The sequence below is a fragment of the Somniosus microcephalus genome, chromosome 14 (genome assembly GCF_052327205.1).
Source record: "Somniosus microcephalus isolate GS21.2 chromosome 14, FLI_Smic_1.0, whole genome shotgun sequence".
Classification (NCBI taxonomy): Eukaryota; Metazoa; Chordata; class Chondrichthyes; order Squaliformes; family Somniosidae; genus Somniosus; species Somniosus microcephalus.
Genome location: NC_141000.1, coordinates 39328567 through 39354506, shown reverse-complemented (window position 1 = coordinate 39354506; position 25940 = coordinate 39328567).

The window sequence follows — 25940 nt, the reverse complement described above, 5'->3', positions numbered from 1 at the left end:
TTGCGAATGGTCTGGTTCAGCCTCAGACAGTTGCCAGGAAGAGTCATTGGCTCGGGAACGGTGTTTGTGGTGGGACCAAAGACTGTGGGCTGGATTTTGCCATTGGGGACGGGCTGGGGGCATATCAGGTGGACGTCGTGTTAGGATCCCGACTCTGATGTGAAGTGGGACAAAAGTGCGATTTTGCTCTAATTGGGCACTTGATTTCCAGCGTGTGGATACCCCGGCCCAATGTGTCTTTTCATACAGAAAGTCACCCCGATGACGTCATCAATGCTGCTGGATTTAAGGCCTGCAAGCAAACTTGCTTCTTTTTCAGCCTTTAAACTTTATGCCCATTGTTCTGAGTGCTTCCTTCACCAATTATGTCCACCAGTAGACCAAAGTGTGCTCCAAGATTCGATGAGGCCTCCCGCCAAGCTCTGGTGGAGGGAGCAAGAGCAAATAAGGCGGTGCTCTTTCCTTCCTCAGGGAGGGAAAAACCTCCCCAGCAGACTAAAGCTGTGTGGCTGCAAGTGGCCCAAGAGGTAAACACAATTTCGATGTGCCGCAGAACCTGGCTGCAGTGCAGGAAGAGGTTTCATGACCTTTCGCGCACAGGAAAAGTGAGTATGACATTCCCATCACCCTCAACCTGATCCCCATCACCTCTCCTCACCAGCACTCTGCTTTGCCAACGTCTTCCTCCACATCCCACTTGACCCTTACATGCCTGCACCCTTAACCATTCCCTCTCTATGGTCACATTCACTTATCTATTCGACCATGCAGCCCTCACACTCCCTATCACTGTGATGCAATGACAACAACTTACAACACACAGGGAGGCCCTTTGTCTCCTTCTAAGCATCTATGCTATGGATTCTCTACACTCACTCCTTCATTCTCACTCAAACTCCACTTGTGTCCCTCATTGCAGGAAAAGAGAGCCCACAATAAGAGGGAAAGAGTGAGGACAGGAGGAGGGCCACCCTCAGTAGCCAAACTCACCACTTTGGAGGAGGCGGTCCTGGAGATCGCCGGAGTGGAGGACAATTTGCAAGTGGGGGACAGACAGATGGGCACATCACAGCAAGCTGGTGATAGAATAGTTTAGCATCTCTCTCATTGACATTACATGAGTGACTGATAATGATTCTGATGCTCTAACAGATTGACTTATGATCATCTGCACAATTCAATGTGCATGTAACCTTTACCTCACATCTCTAACTCTTTCCTTTACTCCCCCACAGGACCATTGAGAGCCCCCATCCCCACTGTCCAGGAGGAACAGCCTGAGTCTCAAGACTCCTCAGAGGAAACTGCAACCTCTGAGGGCGCAGCGTCAGCAGAATTCAGCACACCCAGCACCAGCGCAGACACTGACACCTCGGTGGGACTTTCGTGAGATAGAGTAGTGTTGTCACCTGGTGTATCACAGATCACAAGTGAGCATCAGCAGATGGTGGAGACAGGGACAGCAGTGGAGAGTCCTCATCGGAGGGCGTAGGACTCTCCCAGCTCAGCTCCGCTGCATGTCGACCCTGTACTTCCGGGTCCATCCAGAAGGAGAGCAGTGCTGGAACTCCAAGAACAGGTGCAGGAGTCTCTGGCAGGTTTTGTCTCCAGGGTCACTGCAAGTGTGGAGTGAATGGAGGAGTCCATCACGAACACGAGCAGAGCCTTTGTGGAGGCATTGGCGCATGAACGCATCACCACGGAAAGGATGGGAACCTCCGTGGAAAGGATGGGAACCTCCGTGGAAAGGATGGGAACCTCCGTGGTAAGGATGGGAACCTCCGTGGTAAGGATGGCTACCATAGAGGAGAGAAATAACAACAGAAAATGCTGGAAAAACTCAGCAGGTCAGGCAACATCCGTGGACAGAAATTTGAGTTGACGTTTCGGGTCGAACCCTTCTTCAAAACGTCAACTCAAATTTCTGTCCACGGATGTTGCCTGACCTGCTGAGTTTTTCCAGCATTTTCTGTTGTTATTTCGGATTTCCAACATCCGCAGTATTTTGCTATCGCACAATAGAGGAGAGGATGGCTACAGTAGAGGAGAGTATGGCTATGGCCATGGAGGAGCTTAGTTGCCAGGGTATTGAAAACATAGTCATTGTTCAGAATAGACTGATATCTCTTGAGGAGTGATGGCCTGCTATTCAGCATAGAAACCAGACCTTCATGGAAGTCCTCCGGAGTAGGACCTCCAGTGCAGAAACGGCCCCCCTGAAGTGCAGCAAGGTGCTGTCAAGCCACTTGCTAGCTCTGAAGTGGGGCTGACCCATGAGAGGGATGTTGGTGGCAGACAACAAGGAAGTGGGGGCTCCTCTCCAAGCGCTCACACGACCATGCCTCTGCAAAGCCCTCGGTCAGAGCCCCACCATAGTCCTCACCCAACTGAGATGGGCGTCTCAACCCCTGCACAGCCGCAGGAGCAGCAGACTGTTGCCGAGCCCTCACAGGTTCGCAACCCCAGAGGACGGCCGCCAAAGGTGTCGAGACAGGAGCATCAAGAAAGTGAGGAAGAGGCCTGCAAATCTGTTGAAGCCACAGTGAAGCACCACGTAGGAGCACACATAAGAGGAAGATAAAGCACAAGTACTCACAAGGGTAGTCACTTAGGTGTTCTGTTGTATCGGTTTTTGACAAGCCATCCTTGAATTGTTGTGAGAAACAGATTTGCTGGCAAACTGTTGAAGTGGTGGCCTGTGTCATTTTGCAAATGGGATTTCCACATTGAGGGCTTAGGGCGACTTGCAATTGTCAGTATGGTTGTCAGATTGATAGGAATCCATAGGTTCTTGTCCATTGTCGATGCTTTGGTAAGAAGGTGCAAAAGTGTTTGATTGTGCAGGCTAAGCAAATCTGCCCAACATGAGTGTGTCCCTTGCATCCTGGGCAGCAATGTGGTCGCGCACTGGCCTTCTGGCCGGTGCAGTGTACGCAGTTTTGATCCTAGCCCAATTGCTAGATGGACGGTTTGAATCGCCCCCGCCTTACGAAAGTTCTATACCCGGGAATTATTATTCAGAGTGTAAATGGAAAAAGTCACGGACAGGAATGCTTCGGTGAAAAGGCAGACTTATATTTATTTGGTCTAAGATACACTGGCTAAAACATGCACTGTCACGAAATCACTCTCTGTGGAGAATAAGATCCAGGTTACAAACAACATACGTACAGTATACAACTGGGGACTATAACAAGCAGTAATTCCCTTGTTGCTATGGTGGACTCTAACTCCACCCCTACCAACTAATTACCCAGTCACATAAGCCCCTTTGCCTGGCTGAACCAAATGAAGCTCCCCCCTCAGAATAGCCCAAAAACTTCACTTCTGAGAAAAACTCTGAGCCCTTACAGCTCACCCAGCTCGCCTGGGATATCGGGTTACCGGCTTGGGACACTCGAGACCATGCTTACCACCATATACAGTCAGTCTTGATCGCTCCGCTCAGTGACTTCTTCCTCTGGTACTTCTTGTTAGGTCGATCTTGGTGGAGCTGGCGCGAGAGAGAGAAAGAATGGTGGAAAAGGATCTATCTTTATGGGAGTCTGGCTACCCCTATCTTTCCCGCCAATCTTTAAAATCCTTTTGTTTCTAAGCACTCTGGTGCTTAATCAGTGATGGGTCATCATCGGACCCATGAGTATTCCGTGATTGGGCTAATGGCCCTAAGTCTGGGACATATATTCGGTCTTTGTGTTGGGAAAAACTGGCTCCTCTTCGGCTGGCTAGACTAGTGGGTTCATTGTTCTGCTTCTCTTCTGAGATGGAGGCGAGAAGTGCTTTTGCATATTAGAGTGGTTTTCTAATAGGATAGCAAAATACTGTGGATGCTGGAAATCTGAAATAACAACAGAAAATGCTGGAAAAACTCAGCAGGCCAGGCAACATCCGTGGAGAGAGAAATAGAGTCAACGTTTCGGGTCGAAACCCTTCTAATAGGTTCAAGTTCAACAGGTGCCTCAGGGTCCTCAGCCCCTTCATCAATGGCCCCCTTCCTTTTCCCAGGACTGTCGGGCGAACCCATACATTCCGGATGACTGACAGTTCTTTTGTCACAGCCAACTGCCATGCGTTCTCTGGAGTTTTAACAAACCAGTCCCCCACGCACCTGCACATGGCGATCCCACCACAGGGAAAACACCCTCAGAAAAATCCCATAAAGTCCACAAAAATATTCTCGACTGAGTCCATTCTTCAAACAGAGACTTTGCGATCTCTTTAGCAGCTTCAGGTGGGTGAGCAGCAGCTTGACGCTCCTGTTGTTGCTCCTGCTGTTGTTCAGGGTTCTGCTGCTGCCACGGCTGGTCTTCGTCCGAATCTGATGTCCAGGAGAAAAGGACCCATGCTTCTGGTATATACCTCAGTTGAGGAAGCGCTCAGTCAAGATGGGGAAAGGGGTTACCCTGGAGGTCACACTGGAGATGGGTGTCAGGCTCCAAACTTCCACAACAATGAGTAGGCCTGCTAAAAGTTCCCCCAGACCTGAGACAACAAAGTTCTGCCACCTGCAAATGATGATTGCTGAAAACTCCTTTTTAATGGTGGAGCTGCAGCTGTTAGTAAGCAATCCACTTGTGCGGCCGCCAGGTTTACCTGGCGTGTTCCAGAGGAGGTGTGCAGGATGGGGGAAATGTATTAAAATCAGAAAGGCCTCTCAAAATGGGATTATAGAGGCAATTAACTGGTTGTTAAGGGCCTTAAGGGCCTATCCTGCCTCTTGGAGGCGGGATGGAAATGGGGTCTGAAACCACAAATGTGGGAAAATTGCTCAGAGGCGGGATGGAGGTGGGATTGGATGCACCTACCATTTTTTGCGATTTTGACAACTCACACACCTCCAAACCTGCCTCCTCGGGCCTGGTAAAATCAAGCCATATGGCTTTGGTCTTCACAATATTTAGTTGGAGGAATTATCTGCTCACCCAATTCTGGATGTCGGACAAGCAGTGTGACAAATCAGAGGCAGTGAAGGGGATGAGAGAGGTGGTGGTAAGCTAGAGCTGGGTGTTGTCAGTGTACATGTGGAACCTGACGCTGTGTTTTCGGATGATGTCACCGAGGGGCAGCATGTAAATGAGAAATAGGAGGGGCCACGGATAGATCCTTGGGGGACACCAGAGGTAAGGGTGTGACAGCGGGAGGATAAACCATTGCAGGTGATTCAGGCATAGTTTACCACGGGCACAGTCACATAGGATATTATTTGTGACGTTGATAAGGGCTGTTTTTGTGCTGTGACAGGGGAGGTAACCTGATTGGAGGGCTTCAAGCATGGTTTGAAACATGTCTAACCGACAGACTTTTAAATTAAAAGTACAAAAGGAAACTTGACATGGATTCCATTTTAACAATCCCAGCTCTCTGGTCTCACTAAAACTTAAAGGAAAAGAGATAACAGAAATTCTATAACTTAACCATTCCTATCGCAATTACAATCCAATTTGTTTTCAGGCCTGTTATGATTCAAGCTTGCTTGGGATACATTTTCCTCATGCCCAATATAAAAGTGCACTTCTGTAGGCAAGCCCTCACTCCCCGTGAACCAAACATGAGCTTATTCGCAAACTACAGGAAACTTTGTGCTATCCGGCACCGACTGGACCGAGCTGTTGCCGTTCCCTCAAAACTGCCGGACACACCAGCGTTAATGTTGAAGCATACGGAGCTTTTCATCTCCGTATCTGACAACAAACACTGTTGCTTAGCAACAGCTTTGAAACAGTCGGCCCGTACCTTAGAAGCGTCTCTCTGAAGCTGTTGCTAAGCTACAGAGACTTTGCAGAGCCTGACTGTTTGAAAAAAAAGCCACGAGAAGAAAAAAAACCTAACAAAACGGCTCCTGATTTGTGCCGGTGGCTCGAGCTTGCCGGACATTTAGCCTCCGGATAACACAAAGTTTCCTGTATTCTGGGATAGCCGCCTCCAGGGTGAACAATGACCCTTTTATACTGTTAACATATGCACTGGAAATAGTAAGACTGTACACTCCTGATCTCTCTGACTGACAGCAAATACCGCCTTGACTTAGACTCAAAACTACAAATCAAATTTATGGAGAAGATTAACAGAATACAACTCAGTACGATAGCAAAATACTGTGGATGTTGGAAATCCGAAATAACAACAGAAAATGCTGGAAAAACTCAGCAGGTCAGGCAACATCTGTGGACAGAAATTTGAGTTGACGTTTCGGGTCGAACCCGTCTTCAAAACTGGAAAGAAAAGATAGATCGGAGGCAGGGCTGCGATCGGACAAAAGAAACAAAAGAAGTAAAAAAGTGACAATAAAAGGTATTAGAAGCTAGACGAGATTGTAATAGGCTGAGATTAGGTGTAAAGTGTACTGGCAGGGCAAGAGATAGCTGCCAGGTGTGAGAGAGAAACAAAAGGAAAGGGGGGGGGGGAAAGGGGTGGAAAAATTACAAGAAAAAATGAAATAGGGGCCGAGGTTATGATCTGAAATTGTTGAACTCGATATTGAGTCCGGAAGGCTGCAGAGTGCCTAATCGGAAGATGAGGTGCTGTTCCTCGAGTTTACGTTGAGCTTCCGTGGAACAATACAAGAGGCCAAGGATGCTGAGGTCCGAGTGGAACGCTCCATTCCCACTCGGACCTCAGCATCCTTGGCCTCTTGTATTGTTCCACGGAAGCTCAACGTAAACTCGAGGAACAGCACCTCATCTTCCGATTAGGCACTCTGTAGCCTTCCGGACTCAATATCGAGTTCAACAATTTCAGATCATAACCTCGGCCCCTATTTCATTTTTTCTTGTAATTTTTCCACTCCTTTCCCCCCCCCTTTCCTTTTGTTTCTCTCTCACACCTGGCAGCTATCTCTTGCCCTGCCAGTACACTTTACACCTAATCTCAGCCTATTACCATCTCGTCTAGCTTCTAATACCTTTTGTTGTCTCTTTTTTACTTCTTTTGTTTCTTTTATTCTTTTGTCCGATCGCAGCCCTGCCTCCGATCTATCTTTTCTTTCCAGTTTTGAAGAAGGGTTCGACCCGAAACGTCAACTCAAATTTCTGTCCACGAATGTTGCCTGACCTGCTGAGTTTTTCCAGCATTTTCTGTTGTTATTTCATACAACTCAGTATCACTTTCAAAACAACAAGAGTTGATTTCTTTCTCCATTCTCTGCAGTGCTTAAACAATTTGGATCATATGTACTTGATAAAAATCTTTTACACAGAGCCTTTTATTATTCTTTGCCTGTAGCAGTACAATGAGACAGAAGTTGAGAAAGATAAAGCACCAATCCCAATTATACTATTTTCTTTCCTTTGATACACGTTGTATGTTACAAGTTTTGGTTCTACCTTTGATAATATTTTGGGGACAGTGGTGCTGGATACTTTCATAAGTGATCTGAGCATCTTATGCTCAGGAGTGCGCCATTACTGTCTAATATATAATTTATACAATAGCCTAGCCTGGGGGTATAACAATAGACATGTTTATGATCTGATCTGGATATTGTGTCTTTTGCATGTGCTCTCATGTATGCTTCTCTAATCTCTTTGAAGGGCATCTGTGAAACAGGGCGGGACAAAGCCAGATACAAGTCACAGATACAGCTGCAACACCGGCATCCAACAAAGTGGAAAATTGCCCAGGTACGTCCTGTCCACAAAAAGCAGGACAAATCCAATCTGACCAATTATCACCCCATCAGTCTACTCTCAAACATCAGCAAAGTGATGAAAAGTGTCGTTGACAGTGCTATTAAACAGCACTTACTCACCAATAACCTGCTCACTGATGCTCAGTTTGGGTTCCGCCAGGACCACTCAGCTCCAGACCTCATTACAGTCTTAGTCCAAACATGGAAAAAGAGCTAAATTCCAAAGTGATGTGAGAGTGACTGCCGTTGACATAAAGGCAGCATTTGGCTGAGTGTGGCATCAAGGAGCCCAAGTAAAATTGATGTCAATGAGAATCAGGGGGAAAACTCTCCACTGGCTAGAGTCATACCTAGCACAAAGGAAGATGGTTGTGGTTGTTGGAGGCCAATCATCTCAGCCCCAGGACATCGCTGCAGGAGTTCCTCAGAGGCACAACCATCTTCAGCTGCTTCATCCCTCCATCATCAGGTCAGAAGTTGGGATGTTCACTGATAATTGCACAGTATTCAGTTCCATTCGCAACTCCTCAGATAATGAAGCAGTCTATTCCCGCATGCAGCAAGACCTGGACAACAATCAGGCTTGGGCTGATAAGTGGCAAGTAACGTTCGCATCACACAAGTGCCAGGCAATGACCATCTCCAACATGAGAGTCTAACCACCTTCCCTTGACATTCAACGGCATTACCATTGCCAAATCCCCCACCATCCTGGGGGTCACCATTGACCAGAAACTTAACTGGACCAATCACATAATTACTGTGGCTACAAGACAAGGTCAGAGGGTGGGTATTCTACACCTCCTGACTCCCCAAAGTTTTTCCACCATCTATAAGGCACAAATCAGAAGTGTGATGGAATACTTTCCCCTTGCCTGGATGAGTGCAGCTCCAACAACACTCAAGAAGCTGAACACCATCCTGGACAAAGCAGACTGCTTCATTGGCACCCCATCTACCACCTTAAACATTCACTGCCTCCACCACCGGCGCACCGTGTCTGCAGTGTGTATGATCTTGCCAAAGTTTCTTCGACAGTCACACACTATCCTGACTTGGAAATATATCGCCGTTCCTTCATTGTCGCTGGGTCAAAATCCTGGCACTCCCTACCTAAGAGCACTGTGGGAGTACCTTCACCACAAGGACTGCAGCGGTTCAAGAAAGCAGCTCACCACTACCTTCACAAGGGCAATTAGGGATGGCCAATAATTGCTGGCCTTGCCAGCAATGCCCACATCCCATGAATGAATTTTTAAATGTTGTTTAGCTGTTTTATTTCACAGATACACAGAGTAACACTCAAAGCAATTTCCACTTATTTCACTCAATCTCACTTTTCTCCAATTCTTGTCTATTTTTTTCCTCTGTGTGTGTGTGTGTGTGTGTGTGTGTGTGTGTGTGTGTTTCTCTCACCCTTCTTCCTTCTCCGTCTCTCTCTCTCCTCCAGTCTCTCCCTCCTCCAGTCTCTCTCTCCCCCCAATCTCTCTCTCGCTCCCCGTCTCTCTCTCTCTGTCTCCCAGTCTCTCTATCTTTCTCCCTTCCCCAGTCTCTCTCTCCCTTCCCCCTTCTCTCTCTCCCTTCCCCCTTCTCTCTCTCTCTCCCCGTCTCCCTCCTCTCTCTCCCCGTCTCTCTCTCTCCCCCCCAGTCTCTCTCTCTCTCCCCCCAGTCTCTCTCTCTCCCTCTCTCTCTCCCGTCTCTCTCTCTCTCCCCCCCAGTCTCTCTCTCTCCCCCTGAGTCTCTCTCTCTCTCCCCCCTCAGGTCTCTCTCTCTCTATCTCCCCAGTCTCTCTCTCCCCGTCTCTCTCTCTCTCTCCCTGTTGTGTATGTAATATGTGTGCTACTTTGAACCTATGGACAGGACTGCACTACTTGTTGGGCGTAGTGATACGCAGTACCACTCCTGGCCATAGGGGTATAAATAGTACTGTGGGTACTGATCCCCCTCAGTTCCCGCCTGTGGGCATGAAGTAAAGACCTACGTATAGTCCCTACCTCCAACCAGTAAAGACCTGTTTTATTGTTACTGATTAAGTCTGAGTATTAATTACTTGAACAACTCACAGATTTAACACTGGCGACGAGTCAGGTTCTTACCCTGCGGCAGTTGAAGAGAGGTTTCAAACATCACCACCCCACTAGAAGCGGCAGGCTTTAGGACTCTGAAGCCTCCATCAGCGACTGAGCATTGGAGTGCAGCAGCCATCCTGACAGCTTCCAGTGACTGACAGAAGTCTTTCTGCAGTTTCCTTGTTCAACCTAGGTGGTGGGGTAAGCCGTGCAGCGTCGGCTGCAAAGACAGGGCTGGGGAAGTTGGAGAAGGTAAGGGCGATCGCAATCCCTGATAAGAGCCGAGGTGAAACGCGCGAGCGGGTAAGCCAGAGCCCGGGAGGGAGCGAGCAAGAGCCGCGGTGAAACGCGCGAGCGGGTGAGCCAGAGGCCGGGAGCCGCTTCAAGCGCGGTGCACAGCGCGGGCTATCGATCGCGGCGAAGATAAGGGCCGCACTCGGGGGCTGAAGGGAGACGGCGTCGGGGGACGGGTGAAGACCGCCAAGCGCGGGAAAACCGCCATTTTGTGGGCGGAGGACGACGGCAAGAGCGGGAAGCCGCCATCTTTGATAACAAGTAAACAAAATAAAATCTGAGAAATTGCAAATCTACAATGCCTAAACACGGGAATATTAGCACCTTTGATAGTGACCTCGAAGATTGGGCCATATATGTTGAAAGAGTAAAAAATTATTGCAAGGCCAATAAAATTCGTGACCAAGATAAAGCTCTAACATTATTAAATTTAATGGGTGCGAAGACATACGGGCAATTGAAACACCTGTTATCACCAGATGAACCGGCGGATAAGACGTTCGATGAGATTGTTACTGTCCTGAAAGATCATCTAAACCCCACGCCGCTGATGCTAGCGGAACGATTTAAATTTTACGACAGAAGGCAGCTACAGCATGAAAGCAATGCTGATTATTTGCTGGAATTGCGTAAATTAGCGAAATATTGCCAGTTTGGAACGGGACTGACAGAGGCACTTCGAGACAAATTTGTGTGTGGTTTATTTAAACAGGATACACAAAAGCGACTGCTCGAGGAGAATGAGCTGACGCTTGAGAAGGCGGTCACTATGGCAGCAGCACACGAAGCCGCAGCGAGAGGCACGGCAGTAATGCAGCTACGGTCACCGGAGCTCAGTGCACACAAATTGGGTGTGAGTTCTGGCAAATGTTATCGTTGTGGAAAGACAACGCATGATCAGAACCAGTGTTGGTTTAAAAACCAAGAATGTAGAACTTGTGGTAGGCTTGGACATATAGCTAGAGTATGCAGGTCAGGGAAGAAGACCAGCAACAAGAAGTCACCGCAAGGAAAATACGCAAAGGTACACAAGGTGACCGAACAGGAGTCCGATTCAGACGCTAGCAGTAATGAACTGGCTAGCTTAAGCTGTAATGAACTGGCTAGCTTAAGAGTACTCAACGCTGGTAAGGGTGCAGACCTCCAGACAATTTGGGTCACTCTTCAGATAGAAGGAGTCCAAGTAAAACTGGAATTGGACACTGGATCGGCATTGACGGTCATAAATAAGAAAGATTACGGAAAGTTATTCCAACATATTCCCCTACAGGATACGGGGATTATATTGAAAACATACACGGGGCAAAGAGTGTACCCCATCGGGAAAATAGAGGTTGCAGTGGTCCACAAGGGCGAAGACAGTCAAATAATGGACTTATATGTGATATCTGAAGGAGGTTCTCCACTACTAGGACGGGAGTGGATTAGGAAAATGAATATGGACTGGCATTTCCTACAAACAATAACGAGTGAGAACTCGGTGAAGATAGTCGGCCCAGACTCTGGAACGGATGATGGTAAGCCCAACTCAGGTGCAAAAGACAAAGTTTCAGCACAGAATTCCACTGAGCAACAACAACATAGTTTAACTGTGGATTCTGAGTCTGGCAAGTCTACTGATGTGCCCATTTCTGAGGGACACCGGGCTCGAACTCAACTCCATTTCAAACTACAACAGCAATTAGAACAAATGCTTCGCCGTTGTGAGCAAGAGTTGAATGCAACGAAAGAGTTCTTTGATATAGAGTTGGAGAATCTGGAAAGACAACAGAAGCAGCTGATGGAGAAAATGGAGCAGGAGCACACAAAACGTCTGATGTCAGAGGAGTTAACGGTCAGCCAACTCCTGCATATGCTGAAGGACAGGACTCTGAAATGGGAAAAACTTGAACACGAACTTCAATATTCAAACGAAAGGGGTTCGGAGCTCTCAAAGGTTATTGGAAGAGCTGAGGTGGCAACACAGACTGAGATGACTGCAACAGAGCAGCCCTTGGATGCCAAAAGTACGCTGACTCACGGCAACGTAGAACAACAGACCGCTGAAACAGCTGCTCCGGTAGAGGGATTGAATAGTCCGATCAATCAATCTCCAAAAGAAGTTGAAGTAGTAAAATCTCAAATGAGGTCATTAGTAAACGACTTGCTGAAAGCCCAGAAAAAGCTGGATGAAGAGGTACGCATGAAGAAGTCTCTTCAGGAAAGATGTCTGGACTTGGAACAAAAGCTGGCTAACGCCCAGCTGGGTATGGAGGAAATAGAAGACCCTCTAGCTGGCCTAGATCAGGACGACACCGAATATTACTATGTCCTGTCCTGCCCAACTTGTAACTTCGACTCCCACCATACAGAAATCATGGAGGAGCACCGAAAGTCTACGGAACATCGGGAGAAGGTGGCTCTACTACGGAAAAAGGAGGAAGAGAAGGAGGAACTGCGCATGCAGCTGGCAGCTGACAGTGGAGCCCAGAGAGTCTCCAAGAAGCAGAAAAGGAAAAGTCGAAACAGAAGATGACCCATCTGAACCATTATTACCTCTACCAGATCACACACGTGGTCCCTCCGAACGGAGCCAATTCAGTTCGGAAGTTCAAACTGTTAAATCCATGGAAGGACTATTGAATGAGTCACTCCAGCAACGTGAACCGACTCCACCACAGAGATTGAATCTGTGAACTGTTTTCCGCAGAGACTGAATCTGTGATCTGTTTTGACATGAAGTTATCTATGTTATTCTGTTATGTAAACCTGAAGTTATATATGTATATATGTTATTACGTTATGTTAAATGGGGAGATGACTGTAAAGCTAGGAAGGGAGGAATGTTGTGTATGTAATATGTGTGCTACTTTGAACCTATGGACAGGACTGCACTACTTGTTGGGCGTAGTGATACGCAGTACCACTCCTGGCCATAGGGGTATAAATAGTACTGTGGGTACTGATCCCCCTCAGTTCCCGCCTGTGGGCATGAAGTAAAGACCTACGTATAGTCCCTACCTCCAACTAGTAAAGACCTGTTTTATTGTTACTGATTAAGTCTGAGTATTAATTACTTGAACAACTCACAGATTTAACACTCCCCGTCTCCCTCCTCTCTCTCCCCGTCTCTCTCTCTCCCCCCCAGTCTCTCTCTCTCTCCCCCCAGTCTCTCTCTCTCCCTCTCTCTCTCCCGTCTCTCTCTCTCTCCCCCCCAGTCTCTCTCTCTCCCCCTGAGTCTCTCTCTCTCTCCCCCTTCAGGTCTCTCTCTCTTTATCTCCCCAGTCTCTCTCTCCCCGTCTCTCTCTCTCTCTCCCCGTCTCTCTCTCTCCCCCCCAGTCTCTCTCTCTCTCCCGCCAGTCTCTCTCTCCCTCTCTCTCTCTCTCTCTCCCCCAGTCTCTCTCTCTCCCCCTGAGTCTCTCTCTCTCTCCCCCCTCAGGTCTCTCTCTCTCTATCTCCCCAGTCTCTCTCTCCCCGTCTCTCTCTCTCTCTCCCCGTCTCTCTCTCTCTCTCTCTCCCCGTCTCTCTCGCCCCCCTCAGTCGCTCTCTCTCTTCCCGCAATTTCTCTCTCTCTCTCCCCCCCAGTCTCTCTTTCTCCCCCCGTCTCTCTCTCTCCCCCAGTCTCTCTCTCCCCCCAGTCTCTCTCTCTCTCTCCCCCACGCTCTCCCTCTCTCCCCAGTCTCTCTCTCTCTCTCTCCCCCAGTCTTTCCCTCTCCCCCCAAGTCTCTCTCAGTCTCTCTCTCTCTCCCTCCCCCCGGTCTCTCTCTCTCCCCCCCAGTCTCTCTCTGTCCCCCCCAGTCTCTCTCTCGCTCGCTCTCTCTCTCTCTCTCTCTCCCCAGTCTCTCTCTCTCTCCCCAGTCTCTCTCTCCCTTCCCCCATCTCTCTCTCTCTCCCCCAGTCTCTTTCTCTCTCCCTGTCTCTCTCCCCCAGTCTCTCGCTCTCTCCCCCTCAGTCTCTCTCTCTCTCTCTCTATCTCCCCATTCTTTCTCTCTCCCCCCAGTCTCTCTCTCTCTCTCTCCCCCCAGTCTCTCTACTCAGTTCAGTTCAGTTCAGTTCAGTTCAAATGCTTTATTGGCATGAAAGTTTACAGAGAACCATATTGCCAAAGCTTACATAGCAAAAAGGTACAGTTTTCCAACATTCTGTAGGTGTCAATCGATTTGACATTTGTTGGGTACATACAATATTACTTTTAAACAATATTAATTTTAAACAGTCTTTCTACTTCATTTGGTACGTTCAATATTAATTTTAAACAGTCTTACTTTTAAACAGTCCTCAGGTTGTGACATGTTGTTACATATTTGGCCCCAAGGTATGGTCTGTCTCCTTCTCCTAGGACTAATCTCAATTTTGACAGATCATCCAATTCCTTGAAATCTGGGGTTGTTTGGCTTAGCTTGTTGAATAATATGTTTCTTGATGTGTTGAATTTTTCGCATTTTAGGAGGAAATGCATTTCTGTTTCAACCTCGCCAGCCAGACATTGATCGCATATTCTATTCTCTCTAGGCTGCCAGGATTTCTTGTATCTGCCTTTTTCAATTTCCAGTTGGTGGTCGCTTAGTCTGTACCTGGTGAGGGTCTGTCTCTGTTTTGTGTCTCTGATGGTCGTGAGGTAGTCTGCCAGTTTATATTCTCTTTTTAGGGCCCGGTAACATTCTAATCTGCTTTGGCTTTCGGTTATTTTGTTCCAATGTTCCAGGTAGGTTTCTTTGCATTTTTTAATGATTTGGTTCACTCGGATTGGTGTTTGGACGGCTGTGTTGGTCTGGGGCTGGTCAGGGTCCGGCTGAGTACTTAGTTTCAGTAGCAGCTGACTCAGGGGACTCTTTTCTGGGTTTAGCTCTTGGGTCTGAAAGGCTTTGAAATGAAGGGTGTCTGGGGAGCTAGATTTGAGGTGATTTAGGAAGTTTAGTGCTCGTTTTTGGATGTTTATTATCAGTGGGTATCTGCCTAGTTCGGCTCTGCATGCATTTGTTGGCGTTTTTCTTTGGGTGCGAAGGATGCTTCGGCAGAATTCTGCATGTAGGGCTTCTATTGTGTGTTTTTCCCATTTAGTGTAGCTTTGGTGATTTAGCGGGCCCCATACTTCACTACCGTACAGTGCAATGGGCAGGATTATGCTGTCAAATATTTTGAGCCAGATTTTGATTGGGATTTGGATGTTGTAGAATTTTCTTTTTATTGCATATAGGGCTCTTCGGGCTTTTTCTTTTAGTGCATTCACTGCTATGCTGAAGCTCCCTGATGCTGTAATAGTTAGACCAAGGTAGGTGTAGCTCATAGTGTGTCCTATAGTGGTATCACTGAGGGTAAACTGGTATTTGTTTTCCTGACATCTGGGTCTTTTCTGAAAAATCATGATGTTGGTTTTCTTTAGATTTACTGTTAGAGCCCAATTTTGGCAGTATTTGTCGAGTAGGTCTAGTTGTTGCTGTAATCCCTGTTCTGTGGGAGACAGCAGAACCAGGTCGTCCGCATAGAACAGCGACTTCACTTCTCCATCCAGGAGACGGAGACCTGGTGACTCGCTTTGCTCCAGCATGTCTGCTAATTCATTTATGTATATGTTGAACAGGGTCGGGCTCAAATTGCAGCCCTGCCGGACGCCTCTTCTCTGGGTGAAGAAATCGGTGCGTTTGTCTCCAATTTTGACCCCGCATTTGTTTTTCAGATACATTGATTTAATAAGGTCATAGACTTTGCCCCCTATTCCACACTGAAGAAGTTTATAATAGAGCCCTTCGTGCCATATAGAGTCAAAGGCTTTCTTGAAGTCGATGAAACAGGCGAATATTTTCCCATTTTTTGTTTGGTGTTTATGTTTTTCAATGAGGGTGTGAAGGGTATAGATATGGTCGGCGGTGCGGTGTTTTGGAAGAAAGCCTATTTGGTTTTTTCTGAGGATATTATGTTTGTTAAGAAAATCAAGTAATCTACTATTTAGAATACTGCAGAATAACTTCCCTAGACAACTGTTGACACAGATGCCGCGGTAGTTATTTGGGTCTGATTTGTTTCCACTTTTATATATGGGGGAGATTAGTCCTTGGCACCAGATATCGGGAAAACAGCCTGAGCGTAATATGATGTTGAATAGTTTCTCTCTCTCTCTCTCCCCGTCTCTCTCTCTCCCCCTCAGTCGCTCTCTCTCCCCCCTCAGTCTCTCTCTATCTATCTCCCCAGTCTCTCTCTCCCCCAATCTCTCTCTCTCTCTCTCTCTCCCCGTCTCTCTCTCCCCCCTCAGGTACTCTCTCTCTCCCCCTCAGTCTCTCTCTCTATCTCCCCATTCTCTCTCCCCAGTCTCTCTCCCCCCAGTCTCTCTACTCTCTCTCTCCCCATCTCTCTCTCTCCCCCCCAGGCTCTCTCTCCCCCTCAGTCGCTCTCTCTCTCTCTATCTCCCCAGTCTCTCTCTATCTCCCCGTCTCTCTCTCTCTCCCTCTCTCCCCCCCAGTCTCTCTACTCTTTCTCTCTCCCCGTCTCTCTCTCTCTCTCTCTCCCCCAGTCTCTCTCTCTCCTTCCCTCTCTATCTGTCTGTCTCTCTCTCCTTCCCTCTCTCTCCTTCCCTCTCTCTCCTTCCCTCTCTCTCTCTCTCACTCCTTCTCTCTCTCTCTCTCTCACTCCTTCCCTCGCTCTCTCTGTCTCTCTCTCCTTCCCTCTCCAAACGGGGCGATACCGAATTTCTAGCCCTCTCCCCCCAATCTCTCTCTCTCTCCCCGTCTCTTTATCAATTCAATTCAATTTCAATTCAATTCAAATGCTTTATTGGCATGAAAGTTTACAGAGAACCATATTGCCAAAGCTTACATAGCAAAAAGGTACAGTTTTCCAACATTCTGTAGGTGTCAATCGATTTGACATTTGTTGGGTACATACAATATTACTTTTAAACAATATTAATTTTAAACAGTCTTTCTACTTCATTTGGTACGTTCAATATTAATTTTAAACAGTCTTACTTTTAAACAGTCCTCAGGTTGTGACATGTTGTTACATATTTGGCCCCAAGGTATGGTCTGTCTCCTTCTCCTAGGACTAATCTCAATTTTGACAGATCATCCAATTCCTTGAAATCTGGGGTTGTTTGGCTTAGCTTGTTGAATAATATGTTTCTTGATGTGTTGAATTTTTCGCATTTTAGGAGGAAATGCATTTCTGTTTCAACCTCGCCAGCCAGACATTGATCGCATATTCTATTCTCTCTAGGCTGCCAGGATTTCTTGTATCTGCCTTTTTCAATTTCCAGTTGGTGGTCGCTTAGTCTGTACCTGGTGAGGGTCTGTCTCTGTTTTGTGTCTCTGATGGTCGTGAGGTAGTCTGCCAGTTTATATTCTCTTTTTAGGGCCCGGTAACATTCTAATCTGCTTTGGCTTTCGGTTATTTTGTTCCAATGTTCCAGGTAGGTTTCTTTGCATTTTTTAATGATTTGGTTCACTCGGATTGGTGTTTGGACGGCTGTGTTGGTCTGGGGCTGGTCAGGGTCCGGCTGAGTACTTAGTTTCAGTAGCAGCTGACTCAGGGGACTCTTTTCTGGGTTTAGCTCTTGGGTCTGAAAGGCTTTGAAATGAAGGGTGTCTGGGGAGCTAGATTTGAGGTGATTTAGGAAGTTTAGTGCTCGTTTTTGGATGTTTATTATCAGTGGGTATCTGCCTAGTTCGGCTCTGCATGCATTTGTTGGCGTTTTTCTTTGGGTGCGAAGGATGCTTCAGCAGAATTCTGCATGTAGGGCTTCTATTGTGTGTTTTTCCCATTTAGTGTAGCTTTGGTGATTTAGCGGGCCCCATACTTCACTACCGTACAGTGCAATGGGCAGGATTATGCTGTCAAATATTTTGAGCCAGATTTTGATTGGGATTTGGATGTTGTAGAATTTTCTTTTTATTGCATATAGGGCTCTTCGGGCTTTTTCTTTTAGTGCATTCACTGCTATGCTGAAGCTCCCTGATGCTGTAATAGTTAGACCAAGGTAGGTGTAGCTCATAGTGTGTCCTATAGTGGTATCACTGAGGGTAAACTGGTATTTGTTTTCCTGACATCTGGGTCTTTTTTGAAAAATCATGATGTTGGTTTTCTTTAGATTTACTGTTAGAGCCCAATTTTGGCAGTATTTGTCGAGTAGGTCTAGTTGTTGCTGTAATCCCTGTTCTGTGGGAGACAGCAGAACCAGGTCGTCCGCATAGAACAGGGACTTCACTTCTCCATCCAGGAGACGGAGACCTGGTGACTCGCTTTGCTCCAGCATGTCTGCTAATTCATTTATGTATATGTTGAACAGGGTCGGGCTCAAATTGCAGCCCTGCCGGACGCCTCTTCTCTGGGTGAAGAAATCGGTGCGTTTGTCTCCAATTTTGACCCCGCATTTGTTTTTCAGATACATTGATTTAATAAGGTCATAGACTTTGCCCCCTATTCCACACTGAAGAAGTTTATAATAGAGCCCTTCGTGCCATATAGAGTCAAAGGCTTTCTTGAAGTCGATGAGACAGGCGAATATTTTCCCATTTTTTGTTTGGTGTATATGTTTTTCAATGAGGGTGTGAAGGGTATAGATATGGTCGGCGGTGCGGTGTTTTGGAAGAAAGCCTATTTGGTTTTTTCTGAGGATATTATGTTTGTTAAGAAAATCAAGTAATCTACTATTTAGAATACTGCAGAATAACTTCCCTAGACAACTGTTGACACAGATGCCGCGGTAGTTATTTGGGTCTGATTTGTTTCCACTTTTATATATGGGGGAGATTAGTCCTTGGCACCAGATATCGGGAAAACAGCCTGAGCGTAATATGATGTTGAATAGTTTGAGTATCGCACCCTGCATCTCCATATTGCTGAACTTGAGCATTTCATTTTTGATGTTGTCTGGGCCACAGGCTTTCTTTAGGTGGAGAGATTTTGTTTTTGTGGCCAGTTCTTTCCATGTGATTGGGGAGTCTAGAGGGTTTTGGTTGTCTTTAATTGTTGCTTCTAATGTGTGGAGTTTTTCTGTGACCTGATGTTGACTTGGGTTTGTTTCGTTTATTGGGATGTCTTTGTAGAGGTTTTCAAAATGTGTTCTCCAGATGTCGCCATCTTGGATTGGTAATGCTTGCAATTGTGTTGTACTCAGGTTATTCCACATTTCCCAGAATTGTTTTGGATTGGTGGAGTTTTCAATTTCTTCAAGTATTTTGTGGGTATAGTTTTGTGTTTTGTTCCTAATGGTGTGTTTATATCTTTTGAGGGTTTCATTGTATCTAGTACGTAGGTCCGGATTGTTTGGTTGCCGATGCTTTTGGTTTGATATTTTTCTCAGGTCTTTTCTGGCATTTTTGCATTCGTGGTCAAACCATTTCTTATTTTTATTTTGTCTTTTGTGACGCTTCCTCTTCTGTTTCACGAGGTCGGCTTTTACAGCTGCCTCATGGAAGATCATATTTATATCCTCTATGGCCGTGTTTACACCATCTCTGGTGATCTCATATAGATTTTCTTTAAATTTTGAAATTTTACTTGTGAGATCAGGTGAATTTAGTGCTGTGATGAATTTATCTCCACTGTCTGGGGCCCATCTGTATGTCTGGTTTATTTTATGTAGCTTACTGGGTTCCTTTTTTGTGTCTGTAGTTTGGGCAGAAAGTTTAAGGTACACATTTATTTGGTTATGGTCTGAGAGGGGGGATTGCTGCCTGACAGTGAATGCGTTGATATCGCAGGGGTCCAGGTCAGTGATTGTATAGTCCACCACACTAGACCCAAGAGTTGAGGAGTATGTGAGTCTCCCTAGGGAGTCCCCTCTGAACCTACCATTAACTATGTACAGGCCTAAGGCTCGGCAGAGTTGCACTACCTCCCTACCGCTTTTATTTATTTCACGATCAAGGTTGTTCCGATTTGCGATGGCTGGTGTGACATCTAAAGGGGTCTGGCCAAACACATGGTTGTTTCCCTGTGGGTCTATGAAGTCAGGTTCACAACCGGTCCTTGCATTTAGGTCCCCACATATTATCACCTTTCCTTGGGCTGGAAATGGCTGATTTCCATGTGGAGAGTATCAAATAACTCCTCTTCGAAATATGGCGAATCTATTGGAGGTATGTAGATCGCACATAAGTAAACATCTTTTTTTGCTATTCCTATATTTTTATCTAGTTTTAGCCATACGTGTGATTTCCCCTGTTTTACCGGTGAGATGTGTTTGTCCAGTTCTCCCTTATACCACATCAATATTCCCCCGGAGGTTCTGCCCTTGCGTGTTTTAGTGTTCTTCACTGAGGGCACAATGATTTCATGGTACATTGGAGGACAGTGGGTCGGCACGTCCTTTTGGCACCATGTTTCTGTTAACACAATTATATCAATGTCTTTTATAGCTTTTAGGAATTCAGGGTCTGTACTCTTCATCCCAAAAGTTGAGGAGCGGAGGCCCTGGATATTCCAGCAGCTTATGTGGAAAGAACGCATTTATATAGTTCAATAAAACGAAATAAAATGGACCTATTTTGTGGGATGAGTGTGGAAACACTATTTTCTATAATGCTAAATGATGATTTAGTATAAATTTCATGAGGCATTCTCTCTCTCTGTCTCCCAGTCTCTCTCTCTCTATCTCCCAGTCTCTCTAACTCTTCCCCCAGTCTCTCTCTCTCTCTCCCCCAGTTTCTCTCTCTCTCTCCCTGTCTCTCTCTCGCTCTCTCGCCACCCTCAGTCTCTCTCTCTCTCTCTCTCTCTCCCCCAGTCTCTCCCTCCTCCAGTCTCTCTCCCTCCTCCAGTCTCTCTCTCCCAGTCTCTCTCTCTCTCCGTCTATTTCTCTCCTCCAGTCTCTCCCTCCTCCAGTCTCTCTCTCTCTCCCCCCAATCTCTCTCTCTCGCTCCCTGTCTCTCTATCTCTCTCTCCCTGTCTCCCACTCTCTCTCTCTCTCTCTCTCTCTCCCCAGTCTCTCTCTCCTTCCCCGTCTCTCTCTCTCTCCCTCTCTCTCCCCAGTCTCTCTCTCTCTCCCCACTCTCGCTCAGTCTCTCCCCCAGTCTCTCTCCTCTCTCTCCCCAGTCACTCTCCTCACTCTCCCCCGTCTCTCTCTCTCTCTCTCCCCAGTCTCTCTCCTCTCTCTGCCCCCAGTCGCTCTACTCTCTCTCTCCACCCTCTGTCTCTCTCTCTATCTCCCTGTTTATCTCTCTCTCCCTCGCCCCCCAGTCTCTCTACTCTTTCTCTCTCCCCGCCTCTCTCTCTCCACCCCAGTCTCTCTCTCTCCCCCCAGTCTCTCTCTCTCCTTCCATCTCTGTCTCTGTCTGTCTCTCCTCTCCTTCCCTCTCTCTCTCTCTCCTTCCCTCTCTCTCTCTGTCTCTCTCTCCTTCCCTCTCTCTGTCTCACAGCGACAGCACCAGCACAACAAACCCCCACAGTGCGGCTCCTGCAAAGTATCCCGCTCCCGGCCCGCCGGAGCGGGAGGTGAGTTGGGGTCAGTCAGGCTGGGCCTCACAACTGCTCGGCCCGAGACACAGAGCGGGGAGCAGCAGCGGCCGGCCGTAAAACCGCGCGGCCCTGTAAACTGCCGTTTTACAAAAAAGCCTTGGCAACGCCGGGCTTCCCCCCCTCCTGCCCCCTTCCTCCCCCTTCCCCTTCCTCCCCCCTGCCCCCTTCCTCCCCCTTCCCTTCCTCCCCTTCCCTCCCGTCGCTCTCTCTCTTAACCCCAGTCTCTCGCTCTCTCTCTTCCCCCCAGTCTCTCGCTCTCTCTCTTCCCCCCAGTCTCTCGCTCTCTCTCTTCCCCGCAGTCTCTCGCTCTCTCTCTTACCCCCAGTCTCTCGCTCTCTCTCTTCCCCCCAGTCTCTCTCTCTCTCTCTCTTCCAACAACAACATGCCCTCAAAAAAGCCTTGGCACCGCCGGGCACCCCCAGCTAGTATATATATAAGCGGCTCTTCTGTCTGTCTGTCCGTGCGTTCTCTATACGTTTGAAAGTTATAGAGCGTAACTACGCGAGCGTCACGTCAAAAAAAAGCTTGCGATTCCGGACCGGTCATAGGCGTATTTACGTTTCGGCCGGACAAAAATCCTGCCCGCGGTATCCAAAAAACGTTCAAAATTCCACTCATTAAATGGGAAAAGTTCCGCTCATTAACATCGAGGTCGACCAATCGTACGGCGGGTTCCTGGCACGTGCCATCCTACAGTTGAGTGTTGAATGACTTGACGATTGACCAATCCTACGTTTCGGTGACCTGACGGTCGACCAATCGGTGCGTGTGTGGGCGGGCCTTATCGTTCTGAACCGAGGGGAGTGGCCGCCATCTTGCTTCCATTCTTTTTCCTGCTTTCTGCGTCTTTCTTTTCAAATATACATTTCCAGCAAATAAAATTGAATTTATTAAATTGTTTTAAAAAAAACTTCATTCATTTGTAAATATTTTTTCTAACCTTAACATTCTTTTTCCTACCTTTTCCCGTTTCTTTGTTAGACCTGAAAGCCTGGGCTTTTCTTGCCCAGCCACGCCCGAGCTAGGGCTTCTGCTAAGCTCCTCACCCCACCGCCCCCCCGTCACGTTACCCGGGGCAATGGCGTCAGTCACGAGGGTCAGGGTGCGCGTGCAGCAGGAGCAGCTGAGACGCGGCGTCTCTTTGTTCCGCGCTCGGCTCGGGCGGGGGGCGGTCTCTCAGCCGCAATCGGCGATCTGGAGGGCGGGGCTCCGGAGAGCGGGAGGGCGGGGCTCCGGAGAGTGGGACGCCGATGCTCGGGAGGGCAGGGGGCGGGGCTCGGGACATCGGGGGGGCGGGAGGCGGGACATCGGGAGATCGGGGGGGCGGGACATCGGGAGATCGCGGGGCGGGACATCGGGAGATCGCGGGCCCGGACTACAGATCGGGGGGGGCGGGGCTCGGGAGATCGGGGGGGCGGGGCTCCGGAGATCGGGGGGCGGGGCTCGGGGGGGCGGGGCTCAGGGGCCGGGGCTCCGGAGATCGGGGGGGGGCGGGGCTCGGGAGATCAGGGCTCTGGGGGGGGCGGGGCTCGGGAGATCAGGGGGGGCGGGGCTCAGGAGATCGGGGGGGGGCGGGGATCGGGTGGATCGGGGGGGCGGGGCTCGGGATATCGGGGGGGGGTGGGGGGGGCGGGGCTCGGGATATCGGGGGGGGGCGGTGCTCGGGAGATCGGGGGGGGCGGGTGCTCGGGAGATCGGGGCTCCGGGGGGGGGGCGGGGCACTGGAGATCGGGGGGGGCCGTGGCTCCTGAGATCGGGGGGGGCGGGGCTCGGGAGATCGGGGGGGGCGGGGCTCAGGAGATCGGGGGGGCGGGGCTCGGGTGATCGGGGGGGGCGGGGCTCAGGATATCGGGGTGGCGGTGCTCGGGAGATCGGGGGGGCAGTGCTCGTGAGATCGGGGGGCGGGGCTCGGGAGATCGGGGTGCGGGGCTCGGGAGATCAGGGGGGGGGCGGGCTCAGGTGATTGGGGCGGGGCTCAGGGACTCTCCCCCTTCCCTCCCCCTCTCCTCCCCCCCTCCACTCCCCCCTCCCCTCCCCCCTCCCTCCTCCCTCCCCTCCCCCCTCCCTCCTCCCTCCCCCCTCCCTCACCCCTCCCCTCCCCCTCCCTCCCCCTCCCCTCCCCCTCCCTCCCCCCTCCCCCTCACCCCTCCCTCCCCCTCTCCCATCCACTCCACCCCTCCCTCCCCCTCTCTCCCCCTCTCCCTTCCCCCCTTCCCTCCCCCCCCCTTCCCCTCCCCCTCCCCCCTTCCCCTCCACCTCCCCCCTTCCCCATCCACTTCCCCCTTCCTCCATCCCTTCCCCCTCCCCCCTTCCCCAGCCACTTCCCCCTTCCTCCATCCCCTTCCCCCTTCCCCTCCCCTTCCCCCCTCTTCCCCCTCCCCTTCCCCACTCTTGCCCCTCCCCTCCGTCTTCCCCCCTCTTCCCCCGTCTTCCCCCTCCCTCCGTCTTCCCCCCTCCCCTCCGTCTTCCCCCCTCCCCTCCGTCTTCCCCCTCCCCTCCGTCTTCCCCGTCTTCCCCCCAGTCGCTCTCTCTCTCCCCCAGTCGCTCTCTCTCTCCCCCCAGTCGCTCTCTCTCTCCCCCCCCAGTCGCTCTCTCTCTCCCCCCCCAGTCGCTCTCTCTCTCCCCCCAGTCGCTCTCATCTCTCCTCCCCCCAGTCGCTCTCTCTCTCCCCCCAGTCGCTCTCTCTCTCCCCCCAGTCGCTCTCTCTCCCCCCAGTCGCTCTCTCTCTCCCCCCAGTCGCTCTCTCTCTCCCCCCAGTCGCTCTCTCTCTTCCCCCCAGTCGCTCTCTCTCTTCCTGAGGGGGGGGGGGGGGGGGAGTGTGAGGGAGAGGGGGGGGAGTGTGAGGGAGGGTGTGGAGGGGTGGAGTGTGAGGGAGAGAGAGGGAGTGTGAGGGAGGGGGGAGTGTGAGGGAGAGGGGGGGAGTGTGAGGGAGGGGGGAGTGTGAGGGAGAGGGGGGGGAGTGTGAGGGAGGGGGGGTGTGTGAGGGAGGGGGGGGAGGGAGTTCTCTTCCCCCCCCTCAGTCGCTCTCTCCCCCACCTCTCCCCCCCACAGTCGCTCTCTCCTCCCCCCCCACAGTCGCTCTCTCTCCCCCGCAGTCGCTCTCTCTCCCCCGCAGTCGCTCTCTCTCCCCCGCAGTCGCTCTCTCTCCCCCGCAGTCGCTCTCTCTCCCCCGCAGTCGCTCTCTCTCCCCCGCAGTTGCTCTCTCTCCCCCGCAGTCACTCTCTCTCCCCCCAGTCGCTCTCTCTCTTGCCCCACAGTCGCTCTCTCCCCCGCCAGTCGCTTCCTCTTCCCTCCAGCCGCTCTCTCTTCCCCCCAGTCCCTCTCTCTTCCCCCCCAGTCGCTCTCTCTTCCCCCCCAGTCGCTCTCTCTTCCCCCCCAGTCGCTCTCTCTTCTCCCCCGTCACTCTCTCTTCCCCCCCACTCGCTCTCTCTTCCCCCCACTCGCTCTCTCTTCCCCCCCAGTCGCTCTCTCTTCCCCCCCCACTCGCTCTCTCTTTCCCCCCCACTCGCTCTCTCTTCCCCCCCACTCGCTCTCTCTCTTCCCCCCCACTCGCTCTCTCTTCTCCCCCCCCACTCGCTCTCTCTCTTCCCCCCCCCACTCGCTCTCTCTCCCCCCCCACTCGCTCTCTCTCTTCCCCCCCACTCACTCTCTCTCTTCCCCCCCGCTCGCTCTCTCTCTTCTCCCCCCGCTCGCTCTCTCTCTTCCCCCCGCTCGCTCTCTCTCTTCCCCCCACTCGCTCTCTCTCTTCCCCCCACTCGCTCTCTCCTCTTTCCCCCCCACTCGCTCACTCTCTTCCCCCCCACTCGCTCTCTCTCTTCCCCCCCACTCGCTCTCTCTCTTCCCCCCCCACTCGCTCTCTCTTCCCCCCCCACTCGCTCTCTCTCTTCCCCCGCACTCGCTCTCTCTCTTCCCCCCCCCACTCGCTCTCTCTCTTCCCCCCACACTCGCTCTCTCTCTTCCCCCCCACTCGCAATCTCTCTCTTCCCCCCCACTCACTCTCTCTTCCCCCCCACTCGCGCTCTCTCTCTCTTCCCCCCCAATCGCGCTCATCACTCTCTTCCCCCCACTTGCGCTCTCTCTCTTCCCCTCCATCGCTCTCTCTCTTCCCCCCCCACTCGCTCTCTCTGTTCCCCCCACTCGCTCTCTCTCTTCCCCCCAGTTGGTCTCTCTCTTCCCCCCCAGTTGGTCTCTCTCTTCCCCCCCAGCCGCTCTCTCTCTTCCCCCCAGCCGCTCTCCTCTCTTCCCCCCCAGCCGCTCTCTCTCTTCCCCCCAGCCGCTCTCTCTCTTCCCCCCCAGCCGCTCTATCTCTTCCCCCCAGCCGCTCTCTCTCTTCCCCCCAGCTGCTCTCTCTCTTCCCCCCACCCGCTCTCTCTCTTCCCCCCAACTCGCTCTCGCTCTTCCCCCCCACTTGCTCTCTCTCTTTCCCCCCCGCTCAGTCGCTCTCTCTCTCTCTTCTGCCCCCCCACCCCCCCAGTCACTTTCTCCTCTCCCCCCAGTCGCTCTCTCTCTTCCCCCCAGTTGCT